Source organism: Meleagris gallopavo, chromosome 4 (genome assembly GCF_905368555.1).
Source record: "Meleagris gallopavo chromosome 4, MGAL_WU_HG_1.1, whole genome shotgun sequence".
NCBI classification, from domain to species: domain Eukaryota; kingdom Metazoa; phylum Chordata; class Aves; order Galliformes; family Phasianidae; genus Meleagris; species Meleagris gallopavo.
Genome location: NC_139407.1, coordinates 49,702,706 through 49,720,268, shown reverse-complemented (window position 1 = coordinate 49,720,268; position 17,563 = coordinate 49,702,706). Strand labels below are relative to the sequence as shown.

Here is a 17,563-nt window from a genome sequence, read left to right as displayed (position 1 = left end):
GAAAGACAAACATAAACATGACTCTTACTTTAGTCCTTTGCCTAGTATTGAGTCTATAATATCATTGAGAATGCTGCTTAGGTCCTGTTCCTCTTTACACTTTATCTCAGTATATCTGTACTCAGCTTTCCACCTTTCTGAATCTATTTCTCAAGTGTCAGATGAACATTGAGCCACCACAGCAGACAGGTTTCTGAATGCCATTAGGCTGCAGGGTGTCCAAATACCTGCTGCTGCAAGACTGAGTGCTCCACAACCCTCTCACAAATATGATCCCAAGCACCCCCATACTATAGCATAGAAAAAAAACAGTTTCTTATCTTTCTTTAGAGATACCCAAATACAAAGTGCTATTCTATTCCTTCAGAGGAACAGAGCAATTTACTTTCACTTAAGGAGCTCTATTTGCATATCCAGAACAAAGCTTTCATTCATTCTTTATCTAAAGTGCATCAATAACAGGATCAGATGAAGGTCCATATTTTCTGACATACAAGGAAGGCTCTAGGAATAGGCCATAGCTGCAAGAAAACTTTAGCAAGGAACTAGCCGGAAATTCTTTGGCTGACAAAGGTAAGCCAGAGGTCAGCTAGAAAAAATATTTTTATCAGTCATTTCCTTTGCACCACAGCTGGGGAATGCACGGCCCGTGACTTCATTTCATACGGCCTGTGGCCATTTAAATTTTTTCACGCTACTAGCAGATAACATCAAAATGTGAGTTAACAGGTAGCTTGGAAAAGGCATTCAGAAGGCTTTCAGGTTTCAGTGTTTCTCCAGCCCTGATGTCTTTTTGCTGCATATGCAAGTCCTACTCAGAAACCTGTAGCAACAGAAATTTTGTCACATGCAAAGGGAGTTTGAAACAAATATCTGCCACTAAAATAATGGTCATTTAAGGGAAGAGGGGGAGGACTATTTCAGCCCCAGATCAGCTTAGAGTCCTGAGAGCTCACTGTGCCTGTCAAAAAATTCACTGAAAGTTTTTCAGGGCAGGTTGATTGATGTGATGCTTATGTGTCTTTGAGACACGTCATTAAATGGGTCCTGTAGATCATTATCATTAGGCTAGGAGTAACAATCTGTACTGTTTTGTTTTTTTCATTAGGGATTAAAAGATATAACATATCCACCCTGGATAGATTTGGCTCTTAGGTAACATGGGTCAGCTCCTGGGCTCCTCCTACAGATGCCACACCGCAGCCCTCCCTGCAACCAAAGCCTTGCCACATAAACCTAATCAACATTTTACAATAAGCATTAAGAGTGCAAAATGACAGAATTTTGTTATGTATTTCTATTTCTTCAATTATAATATCAAAGGCATCTTATTGTTTCACACATTTTTAATGTATTCACAAATATGATCTGTAAATGTCAAAATGTGAAGTAGGACCTCTGGATAGCTGTCAAGGACTTGTTATTAAAAGTCATTTTACACATTTATGTTACAAATATGACCTACTTTAAAATTGTTACACCCTGTTAAAGACATTACTCAACATTTCTTTTTGGAGCTCCACCTGGATGCAGGAAGAGCTATGGACTGCTTTATTTCACCTGCTTTGCTTTTCCAGCCTGGTCACTGAACACCATTCCTTGCATTTTGGAGGTAGTCCAGAGACTTCGACAAAGACACTGATGATCATCACAGTGTGGGCCTAAATCACAATGTCAATTCTCGGAAGTCAAAGGCTAGAAGAAGTTAACAAAGATAGTGAAAGGTCTGGAAGGCAAGGTGTATGAGAGGTAGCTGAGGTTTCTTGGTTTGTTCAGCCCAGAGAAGAGGAGGCTGAGGAGAGACCTTATGGTGGCCTCACAAGGAGAGTGTAGAGGCAGCTCTGAGCTCTACTTTCTGGTGACGGCGACAGACCCAAGGGAATGAATGGAACTGAGTCAGGGGAGGGTCGGATTGGGGATTAGGAAAAGGTTCTTCACTAAAGGGGGGGCAACATGGAACAGCCTCCCAGGGCACTGGTCATGGCCCCAAGCTGCTGGAGTTCACAAAGCGTTTGGACAGCACTCTCAGACATGGAATTTGAATTTTGGGGTGTTCTGTGTGGAGCCAGGAGTAGATAATATTTGTGGGTTCATTTCAAATCAGAATAGTCTATGATTCTTCCAAGGATCATAGAATGAGGCACTTTGCCAGGTGCTTCTCCAGGAGGAGCAGTTCACACAACCATCCTTCTCCTTCAAAAAGAGACTTTCAGTATGGAAGACCATCTGCACAACACTAAATTTACTTGAAAACATAGCACAATAACCCAAGATAACTGCTACAGCAGAACATGTCCTTAATATTGCACATGGTTCCCAAAGCAACTGCTACAACCAGCCCCTAGCAAGCTCTTCTCCCTGCCTTTGCAGCCCCACTGTCCCAGACCAATTTCCTGCTTGTCTGGGTGGGGGATGCTCCCATCCCACCCAGCAAAGCGTCCAAATGACTGCAGCCTCCACCTGCACCACCTGACCTGTCTGCAGCACAGGGATTCCATCTCCAACCTCAGCAGGGAATACATGAAAGCAAATTTAAGTCACATCCACGTGTTCCTATTGGCATGGCTTCCACTACATAACACTGCTGCACCAGCACAGCTTTTACACTTACCACAGCATACAGCAGGGATAAATAATGTCATCTCCTGATTTTCTTGCCACAGCTCTGATGCCATGTGAATTTTGTGGTGTTTTTTGTATGTGGGAAAGCTTCAGGACTAAAAGAGATCCAGTTAACAGACTTGAAGTGAAATACATAACATTTGCAAGGCAAGGGATGAAGCAAAAAACCAGACACACCAAAGCACGTATGAAAACCGAACATCGTGAAAGCAATAGGACAACCTATTGTCATTTGTCTCCATTATTGAATTGCCTCTTAAGTAAGTGCCCAGCATTTCCCACTGTAAGACCACGTTGCTGATGGTATCTAACATATGATTTTAACCTCTTGGGCTGTAATCTTTCAAGGCAGACTGCTATCTCAACAGGAATATCCTCTAAAATGAAGAAGAAAGAAAAACAGAAAGAAAAAAAAAAGAAAAAAAGAAGAAAAAAAACCAACCCACTACCAAAAAAGTCTACAATGAGATTAGAGGAAAAAGTGTGTTTCTGCTCTCTAAATATCTCAACTACTTTTCCTTTGAAAAAATATTTTCCCACTTGTGGTTTTGATACACCATCCAGGACACATCTGTAAAAACCTGAGCAAATTATCAGCCCAAAGAGATTCTAACAGTTTGCACGTGTCCATTGGAAAAATCAGATTTCAGGAACAGGAGATTATTTTCAGCCAGTGCTAAAAGCATGCAAGCAAAAATAAATAAGTAGAATATAATTTAGACAAATTTAAAAAAAATCAAAAAACTCTGCTACAGAGCTTTGCAGAGCTTTGCTGAAGCTCACAGACTGTGGATAATGTTTGCCTTTACATTACAGCACAGCTCTCTGCTTAAAATAAGCAGATCCAAAGAAGCTTTTATGACTTTGTTGCTGGGCAGTGGTGTTGCAGCCATGTTCATTGCTCTGCATGGGGCCAGGTGGCACAGCTGGTGCTCCTGCTGCCCCAGTACCTACACTGCAGCCCCATCCCACCCCTGACATGAATCTGGCAGAGCCACACTGACCTCACTGTAGTTTCTAGGAAAGGAAACACAAGGCAAACCCTGCTCATTGATGAAGTGAGATTTTAAGAGGATACTTTGCCATGAGTAAGGCAGGCAGTACTCCAGCATGCCTCTTCCACTGGGAAGACAGGAGTGCAAGCTCCAACCAGTCAGAGGGCCACTCTAAGTGAACAGTTACTGGGAGTGAGAACGATACATCTATCAGTACAGCAACCAGGCTTCATATAACCGTAAACAGAGGATTTAGCAAAACATTTCCAAAGTGTTCTCAAGTGAGCTACCTCTGCTTGCACTGCCTTGGACCCCCATCCTCATGTAATGTCGGTGCCAGTTCTTTCCAGGACTTTTTTTTTTTTTTTTTTTCCAGTTTCCACTTACACATCTACACATGTTAAAGATTACAGCTGGGAAACACCTGACGCGGCTGCCTGCAGATATTGCTTAAGTCAATTCTCTCCTCCTGCACAGGGAACACTCTCATAAATGGGTTGTGGCAGCAGAACATCTTTCATAGCACATTTGGGAACACCACGCCCAAAGCAAAGTGATCACAGGGAAGTCAGCAACTTTCATTGGTAAATATTAGGGGGTGCCTGCAAACACCTACCTTAAAGCAGAGTTCCTCTACAGAGCATCACCTGGAACAGTGGGGACTCAATTTCTGTGCTAGGTAATACTCCGATGCAACAGAGGAAAAATTTACCAGAGCTCTTCAGCACCGCTTGTGGCATGAGAAGATTTAATTTGAAGAATATGCAAATGACAGTGTTAATACACTGACAGACTTGGGCTTTGTTGTGGTTGTGGTGAACATGTGTCCCAGCGGAGAACTATTCAGCATGTGTTCTCCCTCCCATCTTTTTCTAACTCCGGTTAGAAAGCAGTGAGGTCTGTCAGGTTTTTATCCAGCTTGCAGGTAAAGGGTTACAGATTCTAGGAAGTATTAAATGCAAACTTTAAAGGATTTTATTTTCATCTGCAGTCACATGACAACTTAATACCCAATGACACTAACTACAGTGTCTCATTAAGAGGTCATGCAAACTCCCAAGCTAAACAAGGCATTCTTACATATTTAACATTCAAATGCAGGAGCCGAGCTAAGCCATGGAAGATTATAATCAGAAAAAAGCAACACTTCCTGATCAGGACAAAAGCTACAGGTAGGAGAAGTTCTTGTTCCTTTAACTTTCAACACTGCTTTGAAGAGAAACTGTTTATAGAGCATGTTGTGCACTCTATTTCTTTTTTTTAGCTCTCAAAATAATCTAACACTTTTATCTGGAAAATATCAGATCTCACCTGTTTCACCTTTTGTAAAATCAGTTTTGCTTATATGCTCGGTTGGCTCAGCAGAAATCCAAATGAAACAGTGTTCTTAAATGAAATGTAACTGTAGAAAAACTAACATATTTAAAGATTTCTTAGCTACTGAAACTGTTGTGTTAGAGTATGTAAGGTAAAAGGGGAGTTAATGCGTCTGATGTCTGATTTAGAGCTCTTCTGACTTTACTTATACCATGAATTGCACACTGTTTCACTCTGATGAAAGTGTATTTTAATGGATGTGGCTTTCTCGCTGAACTTTCATGATTTCTGATTTCCCTTCATGCAATTTGGTGCATTTAAAAGGAAAAAAAAAAATCTTACAAAAGCAAATGAAAGGCAGATGGGGAGAGTATTTCAGTGTTCAATAAAAGGAGAAAAAAAAAATAATAAAAAAAAAGGGGAGTAGAAGGACAGGCAGTCAGTTAATTGAGAATTTAAATTGTATGAAAGCATATCCATTTAGTGATAAAGCTTCACTGACAATTGCTGGCAATATTGCAGTTCATTTTTTTAGTTTTTTTCTGAAGGATTTGTCCAGGACACAGCATTAGCACTTCATTCACAGTGATCTTCCTCTCATCACAATTTTTCCCTAAACTTCACATGGGGCCGTACATACCCATCATTTTTATCCCTTTATAGGAATTTAGTCATAGACTACAAAACCTGCCATTTACCTATAGTTGTAAAGCTACAAAACCTATATTTACTCAAAGATCTCAGTGCACCTTTAGATATCTACCTCCTAGGGATTCTCGCTGCATAAAAGGAGTAAGTGGTGTTTATAATTTTACTCCTACGATAGCAGGGTGGTAATTGCAAGCAATGTACGTTTTCTTCATTTTATTCTAGAAAAACCTCTCTCTTTTTCCTCTTCCCACATAATGCTTGTGTATACCAAAAAGAAGTGGAGAATAGCAATACCTACATCACCTTGCTACAGATAGATAAGCTCTCAACTTTCTTTGTTTTATCATTACCAATACTTAAAATAAATCCAAGGAAGTTGGAGCTCCAACAAGTTTATCACTAGTGCTTAAAAAACAGTCGCTCAGTTCCAGGGTGGCCATCTAAGCCTGTTTTGGGTCCAGCCTCAGACGCCAACAAGTCTTTTACCAGCTATGGGTACTTCCCACCTCCCAGCAGAGGAGCTCACTGTGCAGGTGGGGACGTAGAAAGAAATGACGATGCTTTAAAACAACTGTTCTAAATTTACTATAACTGACCTCTGGATTTAAATTATTTACATATATACATATATTCAGTAACTCTTGTAGATAAGGAGCTTATTTGGAAAGCAAAATTTAAACATGAGGTAAACACACCAGATCTCAAATACACAGCCATTCTGTTACACAAGCTTTCTCCTAAGGTGAGTGTTGCACTCACCTGACATGTGGGAAGCAGCCTGCCAAGGCTAGACTCTTTTAACAAATGTTTGTACAAATTGGGTGGGTCATGAAAGCCAGCACTTAGGAGCTACACAGGCAAATTTGTTGAACATTGACTACACAAAATGTCTTTGTAGAGTGGAAGACACAAGAAATGCTAAAGTCACTCTGAGCAAACAGATACTGAATGAGGGTGAGAAGTAGCTCACTTCCAAAGAGAGGCATATAGAAGAGTTTACTCCAAGAACTCTAGCAGTTCAGATGTCCATTATACCAAAAATTTTACAATCGTTACAGTGTAAATCAGTAATTTACACTGTTTTGATTATTACCTTTATTTTCTAATGATATAACCCAACCTATTAGCTTGCTCTGTCACTTCAACATAGAATCAAATGTAGTTTCGTTCACAGGAAGGACACAAAAATCAAAGACTTCCTTCTTATACACAAGGAAAGAGATTCTTAGAAACCAAGATCCATGCAAATCCGAGAGAGAATTTTTCTCTTCTATCTTTAGGAAAAAACAAGGAAACATAAAAACGAAACTGCTTCCACGAGTTTGGAATTGTTTTCTTTTAGCCCCAAAACCAGAGCTAAGCAAAATATTGATCAAAAATTAACCCAGCTCTTCCAAAATGCTTGTAAATCTCAGGAAACTTGTATCAGATTTAAGGCTTATACTGAAAATCATCAATCTGATGATTTTATTACAGCTCTAGGTAGGTGGGAAGACTGAGCAAAAGCTGCAAGTGAATGCAGCTGTGGCTTCCTTGGAAAGTCAGGTAGAAAGTGATCACCATGCAAAGGAAACATTTTTGAGTGCTAAGGCTCTTCATTAACCACATGGTTGTTTTTATCACATCTCTAGGAAACACTTAAGCAAGTATTTGCTTCAAACCAAGGTGCCTCATACAGGCAAGAGTGTATCCTTTCCTCCCCACTGAGTAGAAAACAATGTACAGGATCTGAGACACATAAAATATCACAGTGAAGGAGACCTGGCAAGCGATAGGGATGGTCTGTATGGTCTCTGTGTGGTGGCCTTGTGCAGAACAAGAAAGACAGGCAGGAGAGGGGAAGTGGTTGGGCATGGGACAGGGTGCCTGGTGCCCAACCAGCAGGACAGCTCAGGGCAAGCAGGACCTGCACAGGAGACCAGGTTCTGCTGTGGCTCCATGCCGTTCTACCACCTCAGGAAAGCCTTCATTCACATTTTGCAGGAAGGGGAGACCTTTTTCTGTATTTGCACAGTATCTAGTTAAACACAATCTCAGCCTTGTCAACATCTCATACAACCATCGTTTCACAAGTGACTTGGTGGGGACACGCAACCCACTGAAAGGTGATGAGATGTCATCATAATAAATATTTGCTTGGAACTTAAAATTCCTCTTCTGAAACCTGTTCATCTGCCACCTGACAACAGATTGTGCCTGATTCTTCCACCAAAAAAGCATAAGCAATGATGCATGGACAGGTTGGGTTTTGCAAAGCTACAGAGCACAGATTCCACCAAACTGGATATATTGCTATGGAAAATAGGTACAAAAAGCAATGATGATTTTCTTACTGAAAGTTTGATATCAAATGGACAAAATAAGTTTTGGAAGAAAGGTCAAAGGGCATTACTGGAAAGGGGGGAAAAAAACAGCAATTTTTCCTTGACCTTCCCTCTAAGTCACTTTTGCTTGGGCATATGGAGAAACATTAAAATTTTATTAAGAGCTGAGTACATAGTATGGAAACTAAACATTTAATCAGTTACAGCAGGAAGCGGGGAAAAAAAAGACTTAAGGTTTCTTTTTTGTGTGACGTTTTTGTCTGCAGTTTCTACAAAAGTTTATTTAACTTCCAATTCTTCACTTTAACCACAGATGTTGGCAGCAAAGCCACAGATGCTTTCTGGTTAGAAAAATATTTGTGGTCAAATAGTCTATTATTAATTCACATAAGTTATTTTTCCATTTGGGAAAGCAAGGAACAAGCCATCTCCTTGAGGCTTACTTTTTTTTTTTTTTTTTTGACGTTACCAAATGGGCCTGGGTCCATTTTAAGTCATTCCCCAGCTATGAAAGAAAGCTGAGCATTGTTATTAAAAAGCAGTTCATTTTTGGATTTTACGTGAACAAAGCGAATGCCTTGCTATAGCAGACAGTCTGCCTTCGTGCAAGAGATGAGGAAAGTATCCCATGTGAGAGAGGAAATGTACTCCGAGTGACCGAAAAATCTTTCAACCTGGAGCCCCCTCTGGGACCTTTCCATACTGACACCAGTGGGAATAGTACCAAATCCTCATGCACAAGCCAGGAGCAGAATACATGGCCTGCTGTAGGCTGTGCTGGTGCTGCCACAAATCTACTCTGATGTGGAGTCTCTGGGGGCTGCTTTAAGGCAGGAGCAGAAGGAGTGTCCCAAATGAGCTATATGGAACCATGTTCCCACAGATTCAGGGATTTGCCAGGCAGTATGTCCCTTCCTTCTCTGAAAATCTATCCTCCCCCAGGATTTATTGCAATGGTTAAATTTATTGCCGTGGTTGTATTTACGGCTCTCACTTCCCCCTTCATCCCACAGCTACTTGCAACACTTTTATTAGATTTGGGAGTGCCCAGCATTACTCAGCACTTGAACCTTGTGCAACAGTGCAGGACACAGAACAAGGGGCCCATGCCCTGACGCAGCAGCCTAACGCTTTCCTCCCCTCCTCCTCGTCCTGCACCTTCCAGGTCCAGGCTGCAGCCACCCCAGGGCCAACCAGCAAATCTGTACTGCTCCACAGGACCCACAGACTTTTCTCCCCTAGAAAGTGTTAAGCAGCTCTTACATTTCTTAAAGCATTCAAGCCTGACAGCGATCTTGTCTAGATGATTTTAAAACTGTTTTTTTTTCTGAGGAGCTACTCTTCTGATCTGCTCAAAGTAAAAGTATTCTTCTGATCTACTTGCAGTAAAACAAGCATAAGGCTTTGGCAGTATCAGATTTTTGAAGCAAGCTGGCAGCCCTGTTCACTTAGAGATCAATGGAAAAAAACTTTCTGCTTTCAGAAACCTGAATAAAGCTTTGTTAAGGTCCTTTCAGTCTCTATTTTTGGCTTGGGTGTGGCATGGAAAAAACAATATTTTAGTAGCTGTGTCCTTTGTGTATTTGTTTTCATATTCCCTTTCCCCGTGTGAATTTAGCAGATGTTGCAGGGCTTGATATCAGTCCTGTACTTCTGTTATCTAAATGCATGCACGTCTCCACTGAACGGGCCACATCTGTGCAGCAAAGATACACATTCAACTGCCAGACAACATAATGAAGAAAAATACCGTAAGATTTCATTTGCAATGTAAACGAAACAGAAGCAACAGTGATCACCCCTAAACTGAAGGCCTCCAGGGGCCTGAGAAGTTACAACCATGTACAATGTCCCATTTCCGTCCTTAACATCTCTTTTTAAATTAAAATCACTTGCGAATGTTTTCCATTGCATTGGATGAATATGCTCAGATTGCTAAAGGCTAGTCCGTATTTACAGATATACATTAAAAACTAATGCTTAGGGCAATTATCCAATTCATTACCTGCCATAAAAACATTTCCATCCACTCACATAGAAGCAAACAGATTTGCTAATGCACAGATGATCAAAAAGCTCGAAGACCACTTAAGAAAACAGCAGACAAAGAGTGTGAGCTAGGGAAAGGAAAACTGGCTGCTTTCATGCCAATACCATCACCAATATTAATCAGTCTGAACCATTAGTTCTTTTTCATTTCTCTGCCAGCTTTCCTGATGGCTGGACTGAGCCTTTTTAGTTCAGTACACGTGCTGATATCTACATCTTGCTAGTGACAAAGACCAGGTTTGGGAAGCAAGGAGGTAAATCAGCCCTGTGCTCTGTACATGAGGCAGAATTTGAAAACAAGTCTCCTGAATTCTCTAAGAGCCAAATCTGTCTCCAGAGACTAACCCTTTAAATCCAAGCACACTGACAATAAATCTCTTGTCATGAGGAAATATGTCAGATCGGCTGGTAAATAAGTTATTACATACAGGCAGAAGACATTTGCTTTATGACGGAGCTACCTGAGACACACTGTACTTAGCCTCAGATAAACTCTCTGGAATAAGGAGTCTTGCTGGAAATGTCAGTGTACTGTTAGCATTAAGCATTCAGCTGCAAATGCAGTCCAACAAGTCAGTCTTAACTACGCAATCTATACTGATAATGTTGGTGAATTCAACCCATTCTGCCCAAAATTATATAAAAAAGGAAGAAAAAAATTAAAAATGGAAAAATTATTTTACTGACCCAATTCCAGGAAATACAAAGTCTTTCAGTGGAATTAATACTTTTCTATAGCTTCCAAGTATTGTTCAACTTCAGATTGAAACAGGTAGTGAATGCAATCAGGATAATCCATTCAATAATACAGCAGAAATTCATCTGTATTTCATTCACTTTTTTTTTTTATATCTTTGTCTCATTAGTGTCTTTTTAATACAATGGTCAGCACTTTGGACCTGCCTTGTGCTGAGAAATAATTACAACATAAAACTCTTATTCACAAAACCACTGTGCCTGATCATTCCCTTAGCCATGCATCATCATTTAATGCCTGCTAAGGAAATTGGTTGAAAATAACTAAATGGAAAAATTCACTGGCTTTCTAAAGAGCTCTCTGTGCTATACACGTTAATCTAAGTGTTGTATTTAAAAGAAAAGCAAAACCCTTTGAGTCAAAAGGAACTCATGTAAGAAAAAAAGATGCATTCCATGGAGGGGTCTTTATTAAGGTATTGTATCAGAGGCTTTTCCTGGAGATTACAACTTCAAGTAGTTGTAGTGTTTTCTGTATCTCCCTATTTTAGAAGTTTTGTTATCCATTTTCACAGTGATTTGTAACTATGGCCCAAATAATCCTCTGCTCTTCTGCTCTCTGCTGATTGTTCTTTATGTGAAGTGAAATGCTGAGGAACAATAAGGTGAAAAATTAATCCTTGTATGTAGGAGCAGTTCCATGTGAGCAGCCCAAGGAAAGAAACTGGGAAAAAACAAACAAACAAACAAAACAAAACAAAACAAAAAAGGAGAAGATATACATTGGATACATGAATATCTTTGAGCCCATGGCTGATATAAATGTATCCTGATGAAAAAAAAAGAAATAATTTATATGGTTTACATTCTTTTAGAATAATTTCTACTTTCTGTCTATATATTTGATACTTCTTAAACATTCCTATATCTGAATGGCTCTAAGCAGTTTGACTTACAAGCTGCAAAATAACTTCACAACCTTACCATTCACTAAAATACCACATTCTAAACATCTAAACATCTGGTACTCCTACATTCTAGTACTGGCAGTCATCTGAATGGTGGACTGCCAGTATTTAACACAACCCTTCTGCCCACTGAACAAGCCAACTCTGCAATTACAGCACACTAAATTCATGGAGGAAAGAATCTTCTTCAGTCCAGCCTTATTACTTAGCTGGACTTCATCCAGCTAATTAAACACCAATTAAAAACTAGCTAATTAAACATCCAATTAAACACCAGAAAGGATAAGAAATCACAATTAAAACAATCGATTTTACCACTATTTTCATACAGAATACTTAAATAAGGAGAGTTTGAGTCCCTTTTTTGTTTGTTTTTGTTGTTAAGAGGAGCAAAGAATTTTTGCCGCTTTCTTGTTTGCATCAGGCATTCTCCAGGCTTTAATTCTTCCACTCCATTCCTCTGTATATGCCTTATCCCTGTGTCCTATGCAAAGTCTTCCAATTCTCAGATCTATTAGCTTGATTTTGCACAGAAGACTTAAGTTGTTAACTCATGGTCATCTCTTTCAAACTTGACAATTAAAAATACATTTTGGATGAGCAATAAAATTATAGCACGTGCTTTGTGGGTCAAACCTACTCCTCTGCATAGGATGCACTTTAGGATAGCAGTAACAAACCAAGGTTGTAACTCTAGCAAGCTCAAGCTATTTTTAAACAGGTTTCAGTGTCTTCTCTTTCTGTTTACATTCCAGTCTGAAGATACTGTTGTGAGATTTTCCCAAAAGATTTTCCAGTCTGCCAGCCACACAAAATGGCATGTTTCTCTGTATCTAAGTTAATTTCCTTTCAAATAATGAAGCCAACAAAAATGCTTTTACCTATAGCTTTCAAGGAGTTACAGTTTCATATCTTCCCCAAAAACTGCTAAACTGCCTTACCCTGTTAAGCTGTCAAACCTGTTAAATTGCCTTTGTCTCACAATTTTGAGTCTGCAAATCACTGTTTCTCCTAATCTTATGAAACTATTTTCCAAATTCTGTATCATTTCAGCTTAATGCAAAAAGACAAATCTTCAAAAAATTATTTCATAAGGCCAGTATCTGAGATGAGCCCCAGAAGCACGGCTCACTGCAAATCTGCAGTTTGCACTGCTGTAACAGCTGTATTAAATGAGCATTTGTTAGCATAAAGTAAACCAGACGGAACTTCTGTAAAGTTCGTTTAGTGCAAATAATCCAGTAGTGGTATGCTCCCCTGCTACAGGGCATGCATTGTTCACTATCATGCAATGAATGAGCCTAGATTTGTATGTTGTACTCCTGACATGAAACTACATTAATCATAGACTGAGATTTCTTTGTTTAGTAAAACAGATTGTTTCTGGCTTGTTACTGTATCTCACATTCCTAAAGCCCACAATAGACTTCTGTCCACAGGGCTCACTGCGCAGTGCAGTGTTAATGCAGTTCAATAGCTCACCTAAAAACCCACACAAAATTCCAAACTCAACAACTGAGTCCATAAAGAGCCACCTGTTTTCTAGGTTTAGCCTTCTGCTTTGCAGTCTGTGCGAGACTCTATTATTAACATGCAGGATTTGTACTTTATTTTGGTTGCTTTGGTTTTCTTCATCTCCATGGTATCCCCGTTAAGAAGCATAATATCTGAAGATATCATAAAAAAGCCCTTTGTGCTCCAAAAGATATACAGAGTTTCTGGAATAAGGTTGCTGGAAACTTTGCAATAGAAACTGGGTGAGTAAATATACTACCTCTCAGAGAAAGCTGGGCTGCATTTCCCTGACAAATGGAAGGATTAACTCCATCGAGCCCAGCATGTTCAAGAGTCCTCCGTTCTCAACTCTTCCTCATCACGTATCTCTTGCAGTTCATTTGACAGAAGGAAAATTACACTTAAATTGCTGAAGACCTCATTCATTTATGCCAAGAAAATCCCACACAATTTGAAATTAATCAATAACACAGAAATCCCCTCCCACCTGCCACATGGAACCCAGTCTCCAAAAATCTGCAATATCTCTCTAGGGCGGTACGTGAAACAAGCCTGTTTGCAGAACTACCTTCACACTTCTCCCATACCATCTTCCCACACAGAGAGACATTTCACTACTTTTCTATCATGTGAAAAATAACACGCTCATGTAGGAAACAAAGGCAAGATCATCATAAGACCTGGAAAAGCCTGATTTGAAAAAATAGTTTCTTCACTGAGTCAATACTTTTTCCTCCCAGTAAAAAAGCCAGTGTTTTCACTCCAACAAAAAGCAACACATACAAGAGGCAGCACTTGAGTCAATGAATCCTTATGAAAGGCCTGCTAACAAACGTATGCTTGAACTTTCTTCTTTCTCCAGACATTTCTTTTGCTTTCCAGGAGGCCTGAAGGTCTCTTTGCAGAAGTACAGATTGCAATTGATTGCCACAAAACTTTCCATGGACGGCCTTCTCTAAAGCAGTCAGGTGAGCTGCCCAAAGGCCAATCTCTGAGAAGTCATTCACGGGGCACAAATGCCCAACTCTTACTGAACCTAGGGCTAGGGCTCCTCCCTGCCCACAGTGTTCAAGGAAGCAAGTTGCACCATTGCCGTACAGGATTTCCCCTAACAAAGAGGCTATAGGTACTTCGCAGATCAGCTCATCAACAAGAGAGATGCCTACGTGTATTTTTTTTTACAGTATTTCCTTGTTTGTGTTACAGCAGCATCTGCAGGCACTGTAAGTGATAAGGCCACTTTACTTCAGCTGTCACCCATAGTTCTTATTTAAATATTTACAGGTTAAAGAAAAAGGTCTAGAGGCCAGACTTGACCCAGATTTGGGGACCCAGTTCTAGGGGCAGCACAGAAAAACACCCAGCCCAAGCTTCTCTAACAGTAAAGATTATGCCACTCTGAGAAGTTAAAGCTCTGAGCTTTAATCTCTTCGGATTTAGGAGGCCCTTAACCATGAGTACTTGAAATCTCAAGCAAAAGGTAACTTCAGGAGGTTATCATATAAGGTGTACCCATTTATCTGAGGTGCCTAACCAGCACAGCAAGGTCATTACAAATCGTGTGGCTGAACAGCAGGTCTCCCTCTGGGAGAACCAAACACTGCAGCGGGGGCAACAGGGAGTGCAGGAGCCCAAGGCAGGACCTCATGTAGGCTGCCAGATATTAGTCAGATCTCTTAATCACAAAGGCATTCTCACTGAGTATTGTTCCACCCAACCTATAACAGCTAATTACTCCAGTATTAATGCTTGCCACCTGTTTCCTTCTCTTTAGAGAAGGAAAGTTTCCTTAGGCTTTGCCCAAGGAAGCACATTTTCCCTAAGCCTGAGTCTCCCAATTTCCACATTCCTTTCATGTCAGTATAACTTTCTAGTACCAAAAAAATAAAAATATAAATATATTATCAGGGATCTTTCAAAGTAGTTTGAAGTAACCAGGCTTTGTTTCTCTTGTAAAACACTACCTACAACCTGCTCTTTCCCAGAGGCAATCATTATGGATGGGTTTCCACTCCCTCTCTTCTCTGGTTTTAAGACAATGTCAAAACAGTGCCTGTGTTACAAATTAAACAGCAGATTGTTTTGCAAATTCCCTTGTTGTTTTCTCACTATTAATTGCCACCTGAATAAGGAGAGTTCTTTGTTTGAGGAAGAAAGAGAGAAGTAGTGAAGTGCTGCCTCTACATCCTCTCACATCTCAGGGAAAACTTTCTGCAGCTGCTGGTGGCCATCAGAGGTCATACCCGGGGGATACAACTCAGGCACCCTCATGCCAGCTTCTTACCATGGTGCAATGGTTTCAGCATGCGTGGAGACTTCTGCTTCACAGATTCTTCTCATGACCTCAGAGTAAGCCACAGAAAACTGTTGCCTTATTTTTTTCTGTTTTTTTTTTTTCCCCCAGTGGGTACTCTTATTCACTGCAAATTTTACTTTTACTTATTTTCCTTTTTCACACATACAGCAGAGCTGAAAGAAATTTGTGAGAGTAGGGCTGTCTCATGGCAGCAGTTCAGCACTGCAGAAATTTAGCTGAGACAGGAAGCTACAGTGCAAGTCTTCATGTGTCACTTTTGCTGTAGAAAGCTTTGTCATATAGAAAATTTAAAAAATATAGACTGACACATTTAAAGGATTTCTAGAGGTAAGAACACATACAGCGTAGTGTGAAAAAAGTCCTTATTTTTTCTAATAGACAAAAATATCACATTTCTTCAGACTCTTTTTTTTCACCTCTTCACAATGAGCTGTGTAGACTGAAACTTCATCAGACAGCAGAAGGGTTAGGAAAGCACTTTGCCACATTTTTATGCAGATTTTCCATTCCATCCTAGCAGAAACTAATTCTGGTGTTATTCTGACATGAACTTCACCATCTCTTCTTGCCAGCACAGAAATTCCTGTTTGAAAATCAGGCAGCCTAACAAGGAGCACAAAAATTAAGGGACCAGACAGCCTTCCAACTTGCTTCAGCAAACCCATTGCTAAGAGCAGCTCATGGCAAGAGTGATGAAGGCATACTACCCACAGCTCTAACCAAAGCATGATGATGTGCTGGCAGAGTTCAGCTGAAGAAATTTTCTACATAAGAATGATGTGCTGATTTAAACTGGTTTATGCTGATTAATTCACTCTTGCTTTACAACAGTGCCATTTCTGTGGGCAAACAAAGCTTCAGTCTTAAATAGATAAGAAATAGGTTGCAAGAAAAGATAATTTTGTGATTCAAAAAGTATTATGCATTTCACTTGGAACCCTGATCCATTATTCCATGATCTTATCCAAATGTTGATGTCGTCAATGAATTTTAAAGCAGCTTCTAATTAAGATAAATAAGGAAAACAGATGCTGCTGAAAAAATGCCCAGTAAGGATTTCTATTTCAAGACAGAACTGCTTTAAACACATAAGCAATTCTGCAAACTGTGGGATGTGATACACACAACTAAGCGATAGGCGTTTAGTGAGACTTCGTGCCATTTTATAAGTCACTGAGCACTCAGCACAACGGTAATATAGGTGATATAAAATATAGAAGAATGGACCCGTAGCCTCCGCTTCTTCTAATTAAAAACAAACATAAATTTCATAAATCATAGCCAGTAGCAATTTCTCTCTGGGCTACAACAGCATTTATTTTCCTTTGAAGAGTTTCATCTGCCCAAACCAAAAAAAAAAAAAAAAAAAAAAAAAAAGTTTAGTTTTCTTCACTCAGAGGAAGATGCACACAAGATACCCATTCAAGCAGCAGTTTCTGTATTTAAGCTCCCACAGTCAATGCCACTGTAATGCAAGTCTCAACAGGGCCACAATGTGACCTTAAGAAAGTTAAATGGTATCACTGGAATTCTGTAGCAGAGTAGAAGTAAAATTAGGTCAGCCTAATTGAATTGCAGCAGTTTGAAAAACACCTTTGCTACCCACTTTGAAAGGGAGACCACACTAGGGAAATGTTTTTAGAATCTTCATCCTTCTTATTTCCTGCTTTGCTTGGAGAATTCACTGCTGGTGGACCCTCTGGGCTTTTATTTGGCTGGAGGATGAAAATATTGCTATAATTAATGATAGAATTTGCAAATGGACCTGAAGTTACCTTCAACAGCATTTTATCTGCCTTTTAAACTGTTATGTGCACATTAGGTTTTATCAAGACCACCTAGATTTCTCACCCAGGAGAGCAACTTTCCAGCAGGCTTGTCCTGGTCTGTTTTATGCAGCATTCTGCCTACACAGAAAGCAGGAAAAGAGGGCAGAGCCGTCAACTGCTTTGGCAATGGCCCTTTCTGGCCCTTGGGGACAGTTTGTCTTTCTATCTGGAGGAGTGTGTGCTTAAAAAAAATGAGAAAAACTAATTTTGGTCATGAAGCGCTTTCCACACAGTCACCACAGGAATAAGGAATATAAATAAACACATAACAAAAGTGATC

General features: G+C 39.9%; 1 protein-coding gene and 1 long non-coding RNA gene across 7 annotated transcripts in view; one reads left to right on the top strand and one right to left on the bottom strand.

Annotated features, from left to right (window-relative positions):
- The window catches only part of LOC104910796 (uncharacterized), a 79,864-nt gene extending 75,322 nt beyond the window's left edge, over positions 1–4,542 (bottom strand). For all 3 annotated transcript variants that reach the window (XR_014883172.1, XR_014883170.1, XR_014883171.1), the window contains exon 1: positions 4,234–4,542. This is a non-coding gene — a long non-coding RNA (uncharacterized LOC104910796). The remainder of the gene's footprint in view (positions 1–4,233) is intronic.
- Positions 4,236–17,563, top strand: part of PGCKA1 (PDCD10 and GCKIII kinases associated 1) — a 42,514-nt gene continuing 29,186 nt past the window's right edge. Inside the window, exons 1-2 of one of the 4 annotated variants that reach the window (XM_019614905.3) lie at positions 4,236–4,296; positions 4,719–4,789. The gene's annotated coding sequence lies outside the window, so the exon portion shown is untranslated. Of the gene's footprint in view, positions 4,297–4,523; positions 4,543–4,606; positions 4,790–17,563 lie in introns of those variants that run through there. The other 3 variants (XM_085223333.1, XM_010710304.4, XM_085223332.1) reach the window with 3 other exon arrangements.